Below are 19,993 nucleotides of genomic sequence, written 5' to 3'. Positions count from 1 at the left end.
CATGCAGTGAAGAACGCCTACAATATAGGCGTCTGACCGCTCCTATGGAGGCGTCTGGCCAAAGCCGGCATGGGCGTGGCTTCCACCGGAAGTGGCCTTGAGCATCTGTAAGCATCCCTATGCGTCTCCGCAGGTGCAAATCAGATGCCTTAAATGTAGACCTGTGACATACTGGCATACATTTAAGGCGTCTGTTAGGGAAAAAAAAGGCGTGATTCTCTAAAGGATGCCGATGCGTGAATGACACACAACCGGCAGCTGCCTAAGAAGCAGCCACCGATCACATGTCAGTCAAGCATCGGTGTCCTTTAGAGCAGGGGTTCCCAACCCTGTCCTGGAGGACCACCAGCCAGTCAGATTTTCAGGATAGCCCTAATGAATATGCATGAAAGAGATTTGCATGTAATGAAGGTGCCAGGAGTGCAGATCTGTCCCATGCATATTCATTAAGGCTATCCCGAAAACTCGACTGGCTAGTGGGTCCTCCAGGACAGGGTTGGGGACCACTGCTTTAGAGAATCGGGCCCATAGTGTGCATGATCCCAGTGCTGACATTTTAGTGATCTTTTGAGAATTTACTCTTACGGGGCCTATTTACTAAGCGGCGCTAGCATTTTATTTTGCGGTTAATGTGCACTAACAGCTGGCACTAGATTCAGGGAATGGAGCTCAAATTTAGGTACTGAAAAAATCCGCTCAGAGTTGCACGCCATTTATAGACTAGCAGAGCCAATTTCTGTGCCAATCTCTGAGGTATGTCAGTCTCACGGTGGGAGGGTCAGTGGGGTTCTGCTGCACAGGGGGATGGGAGGGAGGGGGGGAAAAAGGAAAGAGGAAGAATTAGGGTGGAGAAGAGGACGGGAGAGATGATTGTTGGATATGAAACAAAAATAAAATATCCCCTGAAAATAAACCCTAATGTGTTTTTTGGAGGCAGAAATAATATAAGACCCGGTCTTATTTGGGGGGAAACATGGTATATGGTAGATAATGCAGTGCAGCTCACATCATTTTAATAATGCAATGCAATTAACATGCAATAAAGAACCTCTCTCTCTGTTAGCTGAATAGCAAGATGCTGGGAATATTGCCGACAGTTAACGCCGAGTTTTTGAAATTTCCACACATTAATTTTGGCAATTAGCATATAACTGCAAAACTTTCCTGCAGTTTAGTAAATTGGGTCCCATTTTTGGAATGGGTGGGGATTAAGGACCCGAATCTGGAAACAGCACCTATATCAGCCAGTGGCTACAAAAACGGCACCAGCCACGTGTCAATTACGCATAGGCGCCATTTACAGAATCGAGGATGCCGTCAAGCATAGACGCCGGTAACGTAGGCAAGGGTTTTCAAGGCCCACATTACCAGCGCCCATGCTTGACGGAGAATCACGCCTAGCGGCGCCTACGGTCACTTCCAGCCGAAACTGCACCTACTTTGACCTTCGACGCCGTTAGATGCCTCTGTAGGCGCGATTCTGGCGCCTACATTTTTTTTCACGAGTTTTTCATCGGTTCTAAATGATCCGGACAATTACCGCACCGATTAAAGTCAATTAAAACAATTAAGTTAGGGTGCTTATCACTGCCTAATTTACAGCGCCGTTTCCAGAACCTGCGCTCAACATCTTCTCACTCTTCCATCTCTAGAACACAGTAACACCATGCGATCAAACATCTTTTCGGTTACCGCCCCCTCCCTCTGGTCCGCCATACCAAACTATCTAAGAGAAGAAACAACTTTAAATTACTTCAAATCCAAGCTAAAATATACTTTCTGTTCAGCGACGCCTTTGATGTTTATATTTACTAATTTAGGGGTCCTTTTACTAAGGTGCGGTAGACGTTTCAGCGTACGCTAAGAGCTTAACACGCCCATTATAGGCTATGGAGGTGTTAGCATATAGCGTGCGCTAAAACGGCTAGCACGTCTTAGTAAAAGGACCCTTTAGATCAGGGATCTCAAAGTCCCTCCTTGAGGGTCGCAATCCAGTCGGGTTTTCAGGATTTCCCCAATGAATATGCATGAGATCTATGTGCATGCACTGCTTTCAATGCATATTCATTGGGGAAATCCTGAAAACCCGACTGGATTGCGGCCCTCAAGGAGGGACTTGGAGATCCCTGCCTTAGATGTTCTTTTTCTTTTTTTTAGTATTCCTAATATTTAAATGCCTTTTTTATATTTACCTTTTTACTGATGTACACCGCCTAGAAGCTTGATTAGGCATAAAATAAATTTTAATTAAACTTGAAACTTGTCTAAATGCCTTTCTTCTAACAAAACAATGCGAAACGCCTCAAAAAACTTTGCCACAGATACTTAAAAGATCCAAAAAATAAGGCAAAACAAATAGTCTAAGGGTTCTGAGAGTGCAAACAAGACCCACCTGAATTGAATAACAATACTAAATAATCAATAATGTTAGTGATAGAGGCAACCTCAGTGTGAGGATCAGCGAAGGGAGAAAAACTCCAGCCCTTCACACTAAAGGGCAAAGGTACAACACCAGGCATGTGGACTCTGTAACGCTATCCCTGTCCTGTTGGCAGCATCCCCAGACCCACTGTGAGGATCAACTTAGGAGTTGCACTACATGTGAATCCCAGTGGGTCATCTATATAATCATGTGTCCTTGCAAATTAATATATGTGGGACGCACGAGCAGGAAAATCAAGACTGAGCACAAGAGCAAAATTAATTTGGCTGTGAGATCTGCCCCTCTTGTTCCTCACTGTTTGGAGAAGGAACATGATTTCTATGAACTCACTTGGTTCATGTTGGAACAACTGCCGGGGTCTTTCAAGGGTGACAAAATGGCTCATATCCAGCTTAGAGAACAATTTTGGATCTTTCATTTGCATGCTGTACATCCTCATGGTCTTAACGATTGTATTGAGTGGAATACGATTGTTTAGCATGTGGCTCTTCCCAGTGGCGTACCTAGCATATGTGACACCCGGGGCCCATCATTTTTTGACACACATCTATATGAAAAATATGATTTTTAGTAACAATCTACATATCGCACAAGAGTGTACCTAGGAAAAGGCAGCATCTTAAACACTGTAGTGAGCACTAGAACACCAACACATACATTGTAAAACTAAACAAACCAGATCCTGCACAGTCAATTGATCCAGTATAGTCGATGCTATCAGAAAACCATGTCCCTTTCATACACACAGACAGATACACCTTTGCCCAATATGGAATAATCACAAACTAAAAATAGAAATATGTAGACAAAAGTTAAACTGAACTGCCAAGAAACCAGACTCTGCATACAATGCAACACAACAACACCACAAAAACAGTAATACATGTCCTCTAATACTGTGCAAAATATAAAGACAGTAGATGTAAATTTGAAAAACTGATATATAACAATCACCACTTTACAAATTAACAAATAAAAATAAAACAAATAATGAGAAATATGAAAATACCATTTTATTGGACTAATCCCCGTAAGCTCGATCCTCATCCCCACAAACCACCTGATTCCATCCACACAAGCCTTGAATTGTTTTATATTGAACTTATTATATTAAAGTATAAAAAGAAACAATATTCTGTACAATTGTCAATTTATAAATCAGCGTCTTCTCCCCACTCTCTCTTCCCCATTTCCCTTCAGTGTCCTCAGCCCACTCTCTCTCCACTTGCCTTCAGCGCACACACGTAAAAACAAGCAAGTAATTTTATAACATTTTCATTCTATTCATTCATAGAAATTAAAGTTTAAATAATGCCATGATTTTACAAAAATAATTCCCTGCAGTCAAGCCTGCAAGGATTACTAGATGTCTTTCAGCAGCTCCCCTCCCTCCTTCCCCGTTACCTTCGTGGCCAAGTCAAAATGATCTACGAACAATAAAATTTTAAAAACACAAAGCACATTGTACGCAGAGAAAATGTTAATTATCATTTATATTCCGCGGGTTTTCAAAGAGGTCAAGGCAGATGACTTTATGCAATGTCACCTCAGTAACAACTATACAAAAATAGACAAATATACTCTCTCCCTTTTTATTAAACCGCGATAGCGTCTTTTAGCGCAGGCAGCTGCGCTGAATGCCCCACGCTCTCAACACTCCCTGCGCTAAAAACTGCTATTGCAGTTTAGTAAAAGGGGCCCATAGTGCAAAATATAGACAGCATATATAAATTCTCAAAACGGACACATTTTGATCACTAAATTGAAAATAAAATCATTTTTCCTACCTTTCTGTTTGGTAATTTCATCAGTCTCTGGTTGCACTTTATTCGTCTGACTGTGCATCCAATATTTCTTCCCTTCTTTCAGCCTCCTGTATGCTTCCTCTCCTCCAGACTTCATTCCCTCCCCCAACTTTTTCTTTGTTTCATCCTGTCCCCTTCTTTCTTTCTCTCTCCATGCCCCCTTTCTTTCTGTATGTCTGTCTTTCTCTCTCTCTCCGTGCCCCATTTTTTTCTTTCTTTCACCCTGCCCCCTTTCTTTCTTTCTGGAACCCTGTCCCCCCCCTTGCTTTCTTTCTGGCTCCCTGGATCCCCCCTTCTTTCTTTCTCCCTTCCCTCCCCCATGCCACCGCCGCTACCACCACCATGCTGCCACCACCGCCGGGGAAAGGCTGCCACTGGCCATCGGAAACAGGCCGGCACCGAATTCGCCCTCCTTCTTTTCCCGCAGGCCGACCAATTCTGGCAGAACATCCTCTCCGACGTCAGAATTGACGTCGGACGGCTAGAGTTGCTCGGCTCGGGGAAGAGAAGCAGTAGGGACGGAGAATTCGGCGCCGGCTTCTTTCTTTCCCCGGCGGCAGCCTATTCCCCGGTAAGTGGCCAGCTGAACATCCCCTCAGGCCTTGCACCTGGAGCGACACCCCCCCCCCCCCGCCTCCCCCTTGGTACGCCACTGGCTCTTCCCCTTTCTGGTCTGATTGGTTCATTTGATTAATGACGTTGCTGCTGCTTGGCTCATTAGCGCGGTTGCGCAAACCTCCATAAGTTCTATCTTCCCCCAGCTGGCTCCACGTTATACCATCGTCTGTTTCCATCTATGGGTTCTTGATGAAGGGACATTAATCTCCCGAAACCGGGCTTGGTTGAACCCGGCATCTTGTACACAGCCAGCACCAACATGACTGTTTGAAGATAAGTCGGCTGTGGCCTTTTGTTATATTTTTTTTCTGGGGGAGTTGGCTGGGGAGGGTTCTCAGAGTGTTTTTTTTGCTTTTTTTCACACCGAGTGTTATCATTACCCGATTATGGTTTGGCACTTATTAATGATTTTGATTTCTGCACACGTGAGGCTACCGGTGATGGTGTGCAGGCAGAGGTGTTGTACCTTTGCCCTTTGGTGTGAAGCGCTGGAGTTTTTCTCCCTTCGCTGATCCTCACACTGAGGTTGCCTCTATCACTAACATTATTGATTATTTAGTGCTGTTATTCAATTCAGGTGGGTCTTATTTGCACTCTGCACTCTCAGAACCCGTAGACTATTTGTTTTGCCTTATTTCTTCTAACAAAAGCATGACTGCTTTGTCTAACCAATTTTTTTTGTTTATGTTTTTTTTTAATAGAATTTTTGTGATTAATTTGCTTAGTTATCTGCTCAGAATCTTTCTAGTAAAGCAGAAATTAAACAATTTAAACCTCTGACGCTTTACCTCTAACCTCCCCAGTTCTGAAAGCTTCTTTTCAAGCCTGATCTTATTTGTTTATTTCAATTCTATCCCACCCTATCCTTACTCTGGGTAAGCCCCAACCTGCACCTTCACCCCCCACCTGTCTGTGATTCTGCTACCTCTGAAGGTGTTCTCCCGTTTGCCCCAGTGAGCAGACATGAGCACCCCTGCACCCCCCACATGCTGTCAGGATAAGAGAAACAGGCCATCTCCAGAGCCTATGACTCTGTCACGCAGACCAGGATTCTCAAAAAAAAAAACCCACGTTAAAAAGCAACGGTCTGCTAACTCTGCTGCTCTTATCTACAGAACTGCATGAACACCCCGTAGAAGCATAATCCTTGGAGGATGATAGTACAAATGTATATTACAGAGGTTTTCTTGTATGCACAGATGTAGAAACCTGCAAAATGGAAAGTCCTGGGCTGCTGGTCCCGACCGTCTGTTGCATGTTGGATGTACAGCGCTGCGTATGCTTTTCAGCGCTATAGAAATGGTCCTCCACAAACCGTCCTCTTCTATCTTCCAGAGTCTCGCAATCAATGTTCTTCGTTATGTGGAATGCAGTATGGACCCCATTTCGCATGTGGAAAGCGAAGCTAAAACAAGACTCCACCTGCTGGAATTGTTTGAAAGAGTCTGGAACTCTTGATCACATGCTTTTTCATTGCACTATAGTTCACTCCTTCTGGATTCGTATTTGGGACACTATAAAATCTATTACTAAGTGTTCAGAAGAGATTTCCATAGACATTGTAATTCTTCGTTCTCAACACCCTTGCTTCGCACAAACAAACTGCCCACCTAAACTCATTGATGCCATGTTTGTAACAGCTCTTATGCATATTCTAAAAAATTGGAAATCATCCTCGCTACTTGACTACACCTTTTGGTGGAACTCTCTGAGCATGTATCACAAATTTAAATCTTATGCATATGAGAAAAACATGATTTCTCGACTCTCCACAAACATGGTGCGAAATAAATCACCTTGGTCATTCTTAGATTCATATGTTCACTCTAACCAGTAGACACTTCTGCCTCTCTATCTATCTATCTCTCTCTTTTTCTTTTTCTCCTTCTTTCTTTCCCTCTCTTTTATTTCACTCTCCCTGCTTTTCTGCCTCTCTATCTCTATCTATCTATCTCTCTCTTTTTCTTTTTCTCCCTCTTTCTTTCCCTCTCTCTTATTTCCCTCTCCCTGCTTTTCTGCCTCTCTATCTCTATCTATCTATCTCTCTCTTTTTCTTTTTCTCCCTCTTTCTTTCCCTCTCTCTTATTTCACTCTCCCTGCTTTTCTGCCTTTCATATATCTTTTATTAGCAGTTACACATACCCTGGATTCTTTTTATTAATCTGGTTGTATGTAAATGATTGTAGATATAGACTTTTTCTACACCATTGTGTCTTATTCAGATTTTGTGTGTTTGAACTGCTTTCTGTAAATCTCTTATAATATTCAATAAAAATTAATGAACATAAAAAAAAAAAAAAAGAAATGATAAATAGTAGTAGCTTGACCACTTACAGGCTGACGATTGGTCAAAAAAGAAAATCTTCCACCAACCTATTGCACTTGTCCTTAAGTTAAAATAACATTCTACACCATAATTTTATATCAATTATCATGACAGCAAGTATCTGTTGCACACCCACAATGCTTCTTGTGACCTTGGGCAAGACGCTTAATCCCCCCATTGCCCCAGGTACATTAGGTAAATTGTGAGCCCACTGGGACAGACAGAGAAAAATGCTCGAGTACCTGAACAAATTCATGTAAACCAGTGGTCTCAAACTCGCGGCCCACCAGGTACTATTTTGAGGCTCTCGGTATGTTACCATTGTTCTGGAACGTTGCCCGCCTCACTGCTGTGACCTCACGCAAGTGCTTTCCTGCGTCTGAGGTGGAGTGGAGAGGGCAATCGCGTACAGACGCAGGAAAGCGCTTGCGTGAGGTTACAGCAGCGAGGCGGGCAACGTTCCAGAACGTAAGGTAACATTGGAGTCAGTGCAGCTTGCGCGTGTGTACGTAATCTCGTGAACTGTTGCGAAATTCGGCACCTCTCCTGGCGGTGACTGCTTGATGTACCGTATTTTCACGCAGATAACGCGCACCCGTGTAAAACGCGCACACGGGTATAGCGCGCAGAAACCACGATTTTATGTACAAAAACTTTTGTATACCGCGCTCACGGGTATACCGCACATGCTGCCCGACTGTCCTTTCGCCCGCCCCGACTCTCCTCTGGCCACCCCGACTCTCCTTTCGCCCTTCCCGACTCTCCGCCTACTGGTGGGGCCTAAGGCACGTGGGCCAATCAGAATAGGCCCTGGAGCCTTAGGTCCCACCTAGGGGCGCGGCCTGAGGCACATGGTCGGGTTGGGCCCATGTGCTTCAGGCCGCACCCCCAGGTGGGACCTAAGGCTCCAGGGCCTATTCTGATTGGCCCACGCGCCTTAGGCCCCACCAGTAGGCGGAGCTTTGGGACAGATGGGCCAATCCGGCCTCATTCCGTCGTTGGCTGCCTGCCGGACAGGCGGGTTTGGCTCCCGTCTGTCCGGCCAACTACCAAAGGTACGGGGAAGGGGGGTGGGGGTGTCGTGCGGGTCGGCCAGGGAGGTTGCGGGTCGGCTGGGGGGGCGGTCGGAGGTTCTTGGGGGGGGGCGGTCGTTGGAGGGAGGGGGGTTTGCGTCGATGGCAGGAGGGCCTGGGATCCCTCCTGCCCGTAATGTAGTGCGGGGTGGGGGTAGGGGGTCGCCGTGGCCAGGAGGGTTTGGGCTCCCTCCTGGCCCGATATTGTCGGGGAGTTGGGGAGTCGGCCGGGCAAGAGGGCTTGGGCTCCCTCTTGCTCCGATCGTGGATGCGCGTGCGGGTGGGAGCGCGTGCGAGCGGTCGTTCGGGGTGGGGGTGCGAGCGGTCCTGCTGGGGGGGGTGAATCGGGCGTCGGGCGGGGTGGGAATTATGTAAAAAAAATTTTGTATACCGCGCTCACGCGTATAACGCGCGAGGGGTATGCGCGGTAGGTAAAAACACGTATAATGCGCGCGTTATATGCGTGAAAATACGGTAAGTTGGCGGTTGTGTCCGGTGCTGGAGGAGGTGAGAGCTGAAGGCGGACACTTAAGGCACAACTTTTCCGGGCACAAGTCGGATATTGATTCTCCCCTCTACAAAAAAGCCGAGGACTACACCAAAATCTTGTCTCCTGCAGTTGATACTTTAGAATCTAAATCACAATTTTGCATGAGGTAAAACTCTTTAGAGTTTATAAATCTTTCCTTAATTGCTTCAGATAATTTCAGCTATACTCAGCTTGAAGCAGTGCAATATGCAGAAAGTAAAAAAACTATCTAAACTTCACTTTCTGCATGTTGCACTGCTTTCAGGTGTGTATAGCTGAAATGATCAGAAGCAATTAAGGAAAGATTTAGAAACTATAACGAGTTTTACCTCATGCAAAGTTGTCACTTCTTTAATAAGACATTAACTATTTTTTCTGCAGCCCTCCAAATACCTACAAGCCCAAAGTGTGGCACTGCAAAGGGTTTGAGTTTGAGACCGCTGACGTAAACCGTTCTGAGCTCCCATAGGAGGATGGTACAGAAAACTGAACGAATAAATTAAAGAAGCCAGACAGTGCAAGTCCAGTGCAAAAAGTGGCAGCTCCCAACGGGAGGAGCCCGTTTCACCTGAGGCTTCTTCAGGGGAATTCTTTCACGCACAAAGTTTTATGCTCTATTTCACCCTGAGGAGCTGGTACATTTGTGCATTTGCAGGCCTTGGGCAACCTACACCTCTGTGCCACCGAGCAAGCCCATTTTTCCTTCCCAACTCTGCCCCTGGTTCCACATGCGGAAGAGCAGCAGAATAAAACTCAGATCATGGGGGGGGGGAATCTAATCCCTGTCAAAGATCATTCAATTGCCAGCTCTTTTTCTGCGCACGTTAAGAAGAAGAAAGATTAAACAACTTACCTCCTTGGCGTCTCCTTCATTCTTTTGCTTTACTTTCATTTTCCTTTGGCACGACATGTGAATTTTTTTAAAAAAAACCTCAGGATTAGCCAATCCTGCTGAGTCAGAGCTGCCTGGAAGTTTGACACTTCAGCCTTTAAAGTTGCCATGCCTCTCACTGAAACAGCAGGGCACTGCAGTAAGCGCTCGCACTAGTGCCCCACGGTTAACACCGGTCACTGCAGCAGGGCTGTTCCAAGGATTGTGTCGAATGAACCCAGCTGCATCCACTCGCTGTCATTTTGCCTGGCTGGGACAAAGTGGGCAGGGCAGAGCAGTGGGGGGTGGGCTGAACAGGGATCGACTCCAGATCAAGCTGATCCTAAACAGCAATACCTACCGTTACGCCTGCCACTGTAACAGCAATGCTCAACACTGAAGCAGCAGTGCCCTATGTTTACACTCGTCAGTGCAGTAGCAGTGAAGTACTCTGTATTTCCTCTGACTATCTGCACATTGTAACTCGCTGAATGTCCAGCTCTCTTGATTGTAAACCGCCTAGAAGTCGCAAGATTGTGGCAGTATAGAAGAATAAAGTTGTTATTATTATTATTATGAAGTACAGTTACTCTGCGGTAGCAGCGCTCTGCGGTTATATCCGTTGCTGCAGGAGCAGTGTCACAAGGCCCCCCCACCCCGCGCTACCCTGGCAAATACATGGGTCAGTGACATCTGGGTATGTGCTTGAAGTACAAATGTAGCTTAGGTGAATTTTCAGCGGACGATACAAAGCTATTCAGAGTAGTGAAGACGCAGAAGGGTTGCGAAGACCTGCAACGTGACGTACCCACGCCCGAGAAATGGGCTGCGACATGGCAAATGAGGTTTACCGTGAAGTTATGGGGAAGAGGTTATGGGGAAAGATGGAGCTGGATGTTAACAAAGTTCGGGGGGGGGGGGGGGGGGGGCGGCGTGAAATTTTAATCCCACTCTCCTTAATCCCATGTAGTTTGTTTCCACCAGAGACTGAGCCAGTGTTAAAATTGAAGCCGTACTACTCAATTAGAGAGGCTTATGCATTTATAAAAATGGGTTAACTAGATGTAGAAGTGGAGTCACTTATACATGGATGTTGTGAAATTGCTCTTTCCAAGTGCAAGGGTTGACACCTCCACATGGACGCTGCTGCCTGAACTGAGACCCCGCCTCAGCTAAAGAGACTTTTTGTGCCACGAGGGAGAGAGTGCCGGGGCCGGGACTATCCGAGGAACAGCTGCCCTAAACTGGGGACGAGACGGATGGGAAGGCGCATGTGGGCAAAAGGAGAGGGCGAGAGAGGCTTGGAAGGTGCCGCGTGAAAGCGGAGCATGAGCTAAGGACAGGAGCCAAGCAGAGGAGAGCGCACGAGACACAGAAGCATCTGGGGAGCCGCCGCAGTTGAGACTGCAGCGCTTGACGCCAGGGGGACGCCATCCATGAGCCTCTTGCCCAAAGAAAAACGCGCTTTCCAAGCGGACTCTGATCGTTTTCTACCAGCTCTTAGGCCCTGTAGGTGGCTTTTAGGGTTTGCCTCTGTACAGTCTTATTGTGCTGGCAGTAAGTTTACAGTGTGGTAGTAGTGACATCGCTTCTCCTTTGATTTTTCTACACTCTTCAGGGCAGCTCTGTTGTTGCCAGGAGCTGCCCCCATCCAGCCCAGCCCAGTGGCTGCAGGGGAGGCAGAAAGGAAAAGCGTGGGAGACGAGCTCCGCCACCTGACGCCCCTTGCAACAAACAAAATCAAAAAGAGCTCAGTCAGGAATACAGGCAGCAATACAGACAAAACAACAAACACATTCAAGACAACCCTCATGATGAAACCCCCTCTTATTCCTATACTTCCTCTCCTATGCCTCTCCACCCTCACAGCCTTACACAACACATCCCCCAACAATAACACACCATGGAACTACAAGCAACGAAGACCCAGTTCACCAGAAACTCAAAACCAATCGACGTAATAAATTGGACAACCTCGGCATATCCTTCCCATACTCTGGAACAAACACAATCACAACAAACACCGAAAACAAACGAATCCTAAACCCCTCAACAACCCACTACCTACAAAATTCTCAACAAAACCTAATGAAATCACCATCCCCTGCATATACGTTAATGCTCGATCAGTGGTAAACAAGCTTTTCATCCTAAATGACCTAATCACATCCAATGACATTGCTCTGACATTCATCACAGAAACATTGCTGAAAGACCTCGAAAGCCCTGAACTTCCACACCTCTGCCCACAGGGTCGCAACATTCTTCATCTTCCCTGAAAGTTGAAATGAGGAGGCGACCTGGCAATAATCTACAAAAATTCATACACCATCGCTGAGACTACCAATTATTCTTAACCAAACTCTCGGAAATCAGAACAACAGGGACTGTACTGAAATGGTTTGCCGACTTCCTACAAAATCGCGAATATTTGGTCAAAAGGCAAGAATTATACTCCAACCCTTGGAAGGCATTCTGTGGCATCCCACAAGGCTCCCCTTTATCCCAATCCTATTCAATTTATTCATGAGCTCACTGGGACACATCAAAATAGAAGACGAAACTGTACTATCTTATGCCGACGACATCCTCCTCCTCATCCCCATAACCAATAACTATCCTAATATTGCCGAAAAAATCTCAAACAATATAGATAAAATTCAAACCTGGGCAATGAACAACAAGCTGAAACTGAACGCCACTAAGACCAAAGCCATTGGTTTCCACACCGCATAACAGAATATCATATCTAACCTCACTCTTTCCTCAGGCATCACTCTCATAATGGAAAAATCCATCAAAGTACTAGGCTGCATCTTAGACAACACTCTCACAATGGAACCACAAATATCTAACCTTTGGAAAAAGACCATCTACATTATGCGTCAACTGCAACTCACAAGATCATACTTCCACCCACACCACTTTGCTCTGATCGTTCAGATGATGGTCCTACCTCAACTGGACTATTGCAACTCCACCTACCTTGGCATCAATACTACTCTTATCCACAAACTGCAACTCATCCAGAACACAACCGTTAGACTAATCTACAAATTAAAAAAATTTGATTCAATCACAACCTTCATCAGGCAACTACATTGGCTTCCAATATCATCCCGAATAATTTTAAAATCGTCATGTATCCTACACCAGATTCTATACTGAAACTATTCTCTACTGTTTGGTCGACATCAAAGAGACTCCTTAACAGAATCCAACTAAACTTGCCATCCACAAAATACCTCCACTACAAGCAAATTTTCCACTCTATGCTAACTTATCTGGGTGTAAAAACCTGGAATAACCTACCAGAAGCTATCAGGAAAGAGACAAACTACAACACATTCAGAAAAAACACGAAGACTCACCTCTTTTACAATTAACTGTTTTAGTTTCTGTATAGCACCCCCTACTTCTAGGTCCCTCCTCTTGCTTCTCCATGCCCCCTTCCCTACTATTTTCCCCTTCCTCTTTGATCTGTCGCCTTGAGCCTGTATAGGTATGTATGACTCATAAATGGAAGATTAGATTAGATAAGTGTAAGGTGATGCATGTCAGTAACAAAAATCCTATACACGAATACAGGATGTCTGGTGCGGAACTCAAAGAGACCCCCCAGGAAACAGACTTGGGAATACTAGTCGACAAGTCGATGAAGCAGTCCGTGCAATGCACGGCAGCTGCGAAAAAAGGGCGAACAGAATGCTAGGAATGATTAAGAAGGATCACGAACAGATCGGAGAAGGTTATCATGCCGCTGTACCAAGCCATGGTACACCCCCACCTGGAATACTGTGTCCAGCACTGGTCGCCGTACATGAAGAAGGACATGGTACCACTCAAAAGTGTCCAGATAAGAGCGACTAAAGTGGTTCAGGGGCTGGAGGAGTTGCCATACAGTGAGAGGTTAGAGAAACTAGGCCTCGTCTTCCTTGAAAAGAGGAGACTGAGAGGGGACATGATTGAAACATTCAAGATAATGAAGGGAATAAACTTAGTAGATAAAGACAGGTTGTTCACCCTCTCCAAGGTAGAGAGAACGAGAGGGCACTCTCTAAAGTTAAAAGGGGATAGATTCCGTACAAACATGAGGAAGTTCTTCTTCACCCAGAGAGTGGTAGAAATCTGGAACACTCTTCCGGAGGCTGTTATAGGGAAGAACACCCTCCAGGGATTCAAGACAAAGTTAGACAAGTTCCTGCTGAACCAAAACGTACGCAGGTGAGGCTAGACTCAATTAGGGCACTGGTTTTTGACTTAAGGGCCGCCGCGGGAGCGGACTGCTGGGCATGATGGACCACTGGTCTGACTCAGCAGCGGCAATTCTTATGTTCTTATAAGCCTATTGTCTGAATATGAATAATGAAAATCCTCTACATTTTATAAATTCTCACCATAATAGGTCATGTAAACATTAAACAAAATTGGAGAAAGTGGGGGGACCCCTGAGAGACCCCATATAAAGCATTCCAGGTAAAGGATAGGGAGCTGCCCTTTTTGACTTCATAAGACCTGGTGATCGAAAGCTTTTTAAACCATCTTAGAAGCATTCCTGCTATGCCCAAAACAAGATCTCACAAACAGAATCAAATCCAAGTATCCAAGTTTCCAAGTTTATTAAAAATTTGATATCCTGCATTACGGTAAAAAACAACAACAAACAAACCAAAACACCACTCTAAAGCAGCTTACAATTCTAAAAATTAGGGAAAAGGAAAAGGGTATGTGATTTCAAAAAATTACAATAGCATAAAAGTAAGAGTAAGGGGTAGAACTATAAATAGGAATAGGAAAAGGGGAGGGGTAAAAACCATAAAGGAAGCTGTGCATCCCCACAAGGTCATTACCATAATAAAGAGTACGAGGCATCGACGTCGGTTTATGGATAGGCATTGCCTGGGGAATTCTATAAACACTGCCTACATCAGACGCCCTAATTGCAGCCACCTAGCAACATCTTAAGTTTGGGGTCAACGCCAAACTTTTATTTTTTGATTGGCTTAATCGGCGTGGTAATTGACCATGCCGGTTTTCAACCAATCACACACAAAAAATTAAACAATTCAGGTGCCCCCTCAATCCTAAGGATGCCCATCTCAAACACTATGTGTGCTCTATACGACGTGGCCATCTTAGATCATCTCAAACACTAGGCATAGTCATGGGTGGAGAATAGGCATGGCTGAGTTAAGCGTCATTAGCCATCCGACATAGGTTATGCCAAATTAGGGGAGGTGCCAAATGGAGCAGCGCCTATGTCTAGGATGCCTAGCAAATACTAAGTTTGCTTAGGCGCCACTAGGCGCGATTCTATAAATGACGCAAAGCCGTTGACAACTGCGCTGAATGGTGTCTACAAAGTAGGCGCCATTTATAGAATCTGGCCCTATGTGAATGCATCATTGAAAAGGAAAGTCTTAAGTTCTGATCTGAAACGATCTAGGGATGTTTGTGGTCTTAAAGATGTGGGAAGAGAGTCCCAGAGCTGAGGGCTGTGTACAGAGAAAATTGCTTGTCGGATGTGTTCATGGACTATGATATGTTATGAAGGGATGACAAGTTGATTTTGATTTATTGATTTGAGAGCTCTGGCAGGAACATAGATGATAAGAGAAGATGGTTCCCCTGATCAAAAAAACTCCAAAACAACCCAACTTTGAAGGTTAGTAGAAGTGTTTTGTATGTAATTTGATGAGCCAGTGTTCTTTTTTCAACAGAGGGGTAATATGATTAAACTTGGATGCATTGTGGATCAGTTGGGTAGCAGTATTTTGGGTTAATTGTAATCTATGTATGTCTTTTTGACATAATTCGGCGTAACATAGTAGGTAATAGTACTTTGCCCGACGGTATGGCACAAGACTTACTCTTGTTGGAACGTTGGTCCTCGACTTGGCAAGTTAACTTTAACGCTAAGAAATGTAAGGTCATGCACCTTGGCAGCAGAAATCCGTGCAGAAATTACACCCTAAATGGTGAGACCTTAGCAAGGACCACAGCAGAGCGCAATTTAGGAGTAATTATTAGTGAAGACCTGAAAGCTGCCAATCAAGTGGAGAAGGCTTCATCCAAGGCTAGACAAATGTTGGGATGTATCCGTAGAAGTTTCGTCAGCCGGAAGCCCGAAGTCATTATGCCATTGTACAGAACCATGGTAAGACCTCATTTGGAATACTGTGTGCAATTCTGGAGACCACACTACCGTAAAGATGTACTGAGAGTCGAGTCGGTTCAGCGTATGGCCACCAGGATGGTCTCAGGGCTCAAGGATCTTTCATACGAAGAGAGGCTGAATAAATTGCGGCTGTACTCTCTCGAGGAACGTAGGGAGAGGGGAGACATGATTGAGACATTTAAATATATCACCGGTCGTATCGAGGAGGAAGATGATATTTTCTTTCTTAAAGGACCCTCGGCCACAAGGGGGCATCCGCTAAAAATCAGGGGTGGGAAATTTCATGGCAACTTCAGGAAGTATTTCTTCACAGAAATACTCCCGGAGGAAGTGATCCGGCAGAGTACAGTACAGGGATTCAAACAGGGATTGGACAGATTCCTGAGGGAAAAGGGGATCGTGGGGTACTGAGGGAGGTGCTGGGGTGTTGCATAAGTATAGACAGCTCGTGCAGGTGCAAGGCCGGAGGGTTAGTACATTGATGGGAAGATAGGACTTCGATGAGAAACCTAGGGGGCAAGGGGGCCCCTTCTGGTGATTAAGGCAGGTCATGACCTGTTGGGTCGCCGCGGGGGCGGACTGCTGGGCGGGATGGACCTCTGGTCTGACCCGGCAGAGGCACTGCTTATGTTCTTATGTAAAGTGTGGTTGATCATTGGAATAGACTTCCTGTGCAGGTTGTCAAGACCATCAGCGTGCCAGATTTTAAGATTAAATGGGATGCGCATGTGGGATCTCTAAGAGGGTAATAGTGGGGGGGAGAGTCATCGGAATAGGCAGACTCGATGAGATATAGGGTATCTGGGAGAATAAATTTAGGGAAGGGGATCTTTAGTGTGGGCAGACTAGATGGGCTATGGCCCTTTTCTGCCGTCATTTTTCTATGTTTCTATGTTTCTAAAGAGAATTGCAATAGTCGATTTATTGGAATGTAGGAGGCATTTTAAAACATACTTATTTGTTAAATATTTGGGTAACTAATTTTTCCATCTAATTGTATATCTTAATTTTTGTAAACTGCATAGAACTTTACGGTTCTTCGGAACATAAGCTGATTGCTATGTTATGATCAAAGAATATATGAGGATATTTAAAGCGGACAGGAAGAAGAGTGAGCGTATAGACCTAATCAAATGTAATTTGTAAAAAGAACTTCTTAAAACTTGGTTAATTTGTGCATTGAAGCTAAATCTAGAGTCTAAAATAACCCCAAGAACATGGACTAAAGGGACTATGGGGACAAACACGTTTTGCAGTAAAACTGGTGAAGGCAGAACAGGGTCACCTTGTGGAGAAAACATAATGACCTTAGATTTATCAGGATTTAATTTATGGTGAGTGAGCCAATCCGTAATGGGATGAGGTTTTTATTGAGCAATTTAATTTCTTCGGAACTAAAGGATGGATGCATAAGTATATAAAATCTGGATGTCGTCAGCTTAGACAAACATGTTAAACTCAAATGACTTATCTAGTGTTAACAGAGGAAAGAGAAAAAAAGATTGAAGACAAAGGGTGAGAATATAGAACCCTGGGGTCTCCAGAGCCAGGGATGAATGGGATAGAACAGGAGCTTGAAGAGAGAATCGTGTATGATCGATTTGAGAGGTGTCTGTTAGCCCTATTTGTTTTAGATCAGTGGTTCTCAACCCTGTCCTGGGGGACCCCCAGCCAGTTGGGTTTTCAAGATATCCTTAATGAATATGCATAAGACATATTTGCATGCCTGTTTCCTCCATTATATGCAAATCTCTCTCATGCATATTCATTAGGGATATCCTGAAAACCCAACTGGCTGGGAATCCCCTAGGATAGGGTTGAGAACCACTGTTTTAGATGGTCAAGTAGATAGGAATGATCAATAGGATCGAAGATGGCTGAGAGATCAAATGACATTGTCGATACTTTTGTAAACTGGTCAAACGTGTTGCAAATGGAGCTGTTAAATCAGATTGAAGAAGTATCGCATTCGACCTCTCAGTTCTATTACAGCATTTAGGGGGGACTTCATCAAAGGAGACTACCGCGTTAGCACTCGCTAATTGCACTAGCTCATGCTAACGATTTGCATTTGCTAAATGCTAAAGATGCCCATAGGAATGTAATGGGCATCTTTAGCACTTAGCCTTGTGCTAATCATTAGCATGAGTTAACTCAATTAACATGTCTAACACGGAAGTGCCCTTTGATGAATTCAATTACTACTATTGCCAGACTTATGCAGCACTATACAGAGTCACAAAGGAGGCAGTCCCTGCTCGAATGAGCTCACAATCTAACCAATCACGACAGACAAATAGATGCCAAGGCAGGAGTTACATGTCCAGGGAAATCCGGACACCTGGTTAACCCTATCTTATCGTCCCTTCCGCGTTTGTAGTCAGATCAAATGGAGCAAGTATTGTAGTTAGAGCAGAGGACTGAAAACCACTGAAACCCAGTTCAAATCCCAGTGTGGCACCCTGTGATGCTAGGCAAGTTATTTCATCCTCCATTATCTCAGGTATGAGCTTACATTGTCAGCCCTTCCAGTGAGAAATTAAATTGCTCAATAAAAACCTCATCCCATTACGGATTGGCTCACTCACCATAAATACCTACTGTACCCGAATACCTACTGTACCCGAATATAATTTGCCTTGAATTACGACTGAGAATCGTTCAGAATGCTGCAGTCCATCTCATTTACGGTCTCAAGATATCGGATCATGTAAGCTCATATTACAAAAAAACTACACTAAAACCATAACAGGTTCATCCCCAATCTATCTATCTCATCGTTTCGAATTTCCAGGCACAACTTGTACAACTTATCTCTTTGATGAATTTCTCCAACTCCATTTCTCCATGGCTCACTCACCATAAATACCTACTGTACCCGAATACCTACTGTACCCGAATATAATTTGCCTTGAATTACGACTGAGAATCGTTCAGAATGCTGCCTCATCCCATTATGGATTGGCTCACTCACCATAAATACCTACTGTACCCGAATACCTACTGTACCCGAATATAATTTGCCTTGAATTACGACTGAGAATCGTTCAGAATGCTGCCTCATCCCATTACGGATTGGCTCACTCACCATAAATACCTACTGTACCCGAATACCTACTGTACCCGAATATAATTTGCCTTGAATTACGACTGAGAATCGTTCAGAATGCTGCCTCATCCCATTACGGATTGGCTCACTCACCATAAATACCTACTGTACCCGAATACCTACTGTACCCGAATATAATTTGCCTTGAATTACGACTGAGAATCATTCAGAATGCTGCAGTCCATCTCATTTACGGTCTCAAGATATCGGATCATGTAAGCTCATATTACAAAAAAACTACACTAAAACCATAACAGGTTCATCCCCAATCTATCTATCTCTTCGTTTCGAATTTCCAGGCACAACTTGTACAACTTATCTCTTTGACAAATTTCTCCAACTCCATTTCTGCCTTGATGTATTTCTAAAACACTTCCTGAAAAAATTTGATTGATTTATTTAAAAATTTATACACTGTATAATAACTATGGGGTTTACAAAATTACATGCATACATATTTAAGAAATGCTAAACATGTTTCAACAAGACAAACACAAGAAGACATTAACTAACGGTATCATTAAAATCTTCTTCTAAATTCATCCTACAAGATGGACACACAAGATCCCATAAAATCATTTACAGGACAGGAAAGCAAGAACAAAGAATAGCTTTAGCACAGGAAGGCATTGGCAAAAAATTGCGTTTTCGACATTTTATTAAAGTTTAATCTCCCATCACAGAATTGCAGAATACCAGGCAGCTGTCTGTATACAGTCTCTTCCTCTGTAAACTGCTCTGAACTTTTTGTGGTATTGCAGTATATAAAAATAAAGTTGTTATTATTATTATTAAATCCAAAGAGAGGTCAGTATCCCCCAGTTATTCCAACCATTCAGAATTTCATTTATTAGCTTTTAAACCATAGACAGCTCAAAAATTAACAAACACAAGACATTTAAACCTTAATCCGTTTTTTTGAGGTTTTTTTAATTGCTCAACCACTACACACCAGATAAAAAATAAAAAAAAGAGAACCATTTTCAGCAAAATGGTCTCCAGAAATTAAACATGTTCTTAAGCTTGAAAAACACTTTCCTA

General features: G+C 44.1%; 1 protein-coding gene across 4 annotated transcripts in view; it reads right to left on the bottom strand.

Annotated features, from left to right (window-relative positions):
- IL15 (interleukin 15) overlaps positions 1-19,993 on the bottom strand; it is a 305,681-nt gene that overhangs the window by 157,452 nt on the left and 128,236 nt on the right. The window contains exon 1 of one of the 4 annotated variants that reach the window (XM_033939811.1): positions 9,648-9,927. The exons of the other annotated variants lie outside the window; for them this stretch is intronic. The gene's annotated coding sequence lies outside the window, so the exon portion shown is untranslated. Of the gene's footprint in view, positions 1-9,647; positions 9,928-19,993 lie in introns of those variants that run through there. 4 annotated transcript variants of the gene reach the window in all.

Source organism: Geotrypetes seraphini, chromosome 1 (assembly GCF_902459505.1).
Source record: "Geotrypetes seraphini chromosome 1, aGeoSer1.1, whole genome shotgun sequence".
NCBI classification, from domain to species: domain Eukaryota; kingdom Metazoa; phylum Chordata; class Amphibia; order Gymnophiona; family Dermophiidae; genus Geotrypetes; species Geotrypetes seraphini.
This window is presented reverse-complemented; position numbering and strand designations above follow the sequence as displayed.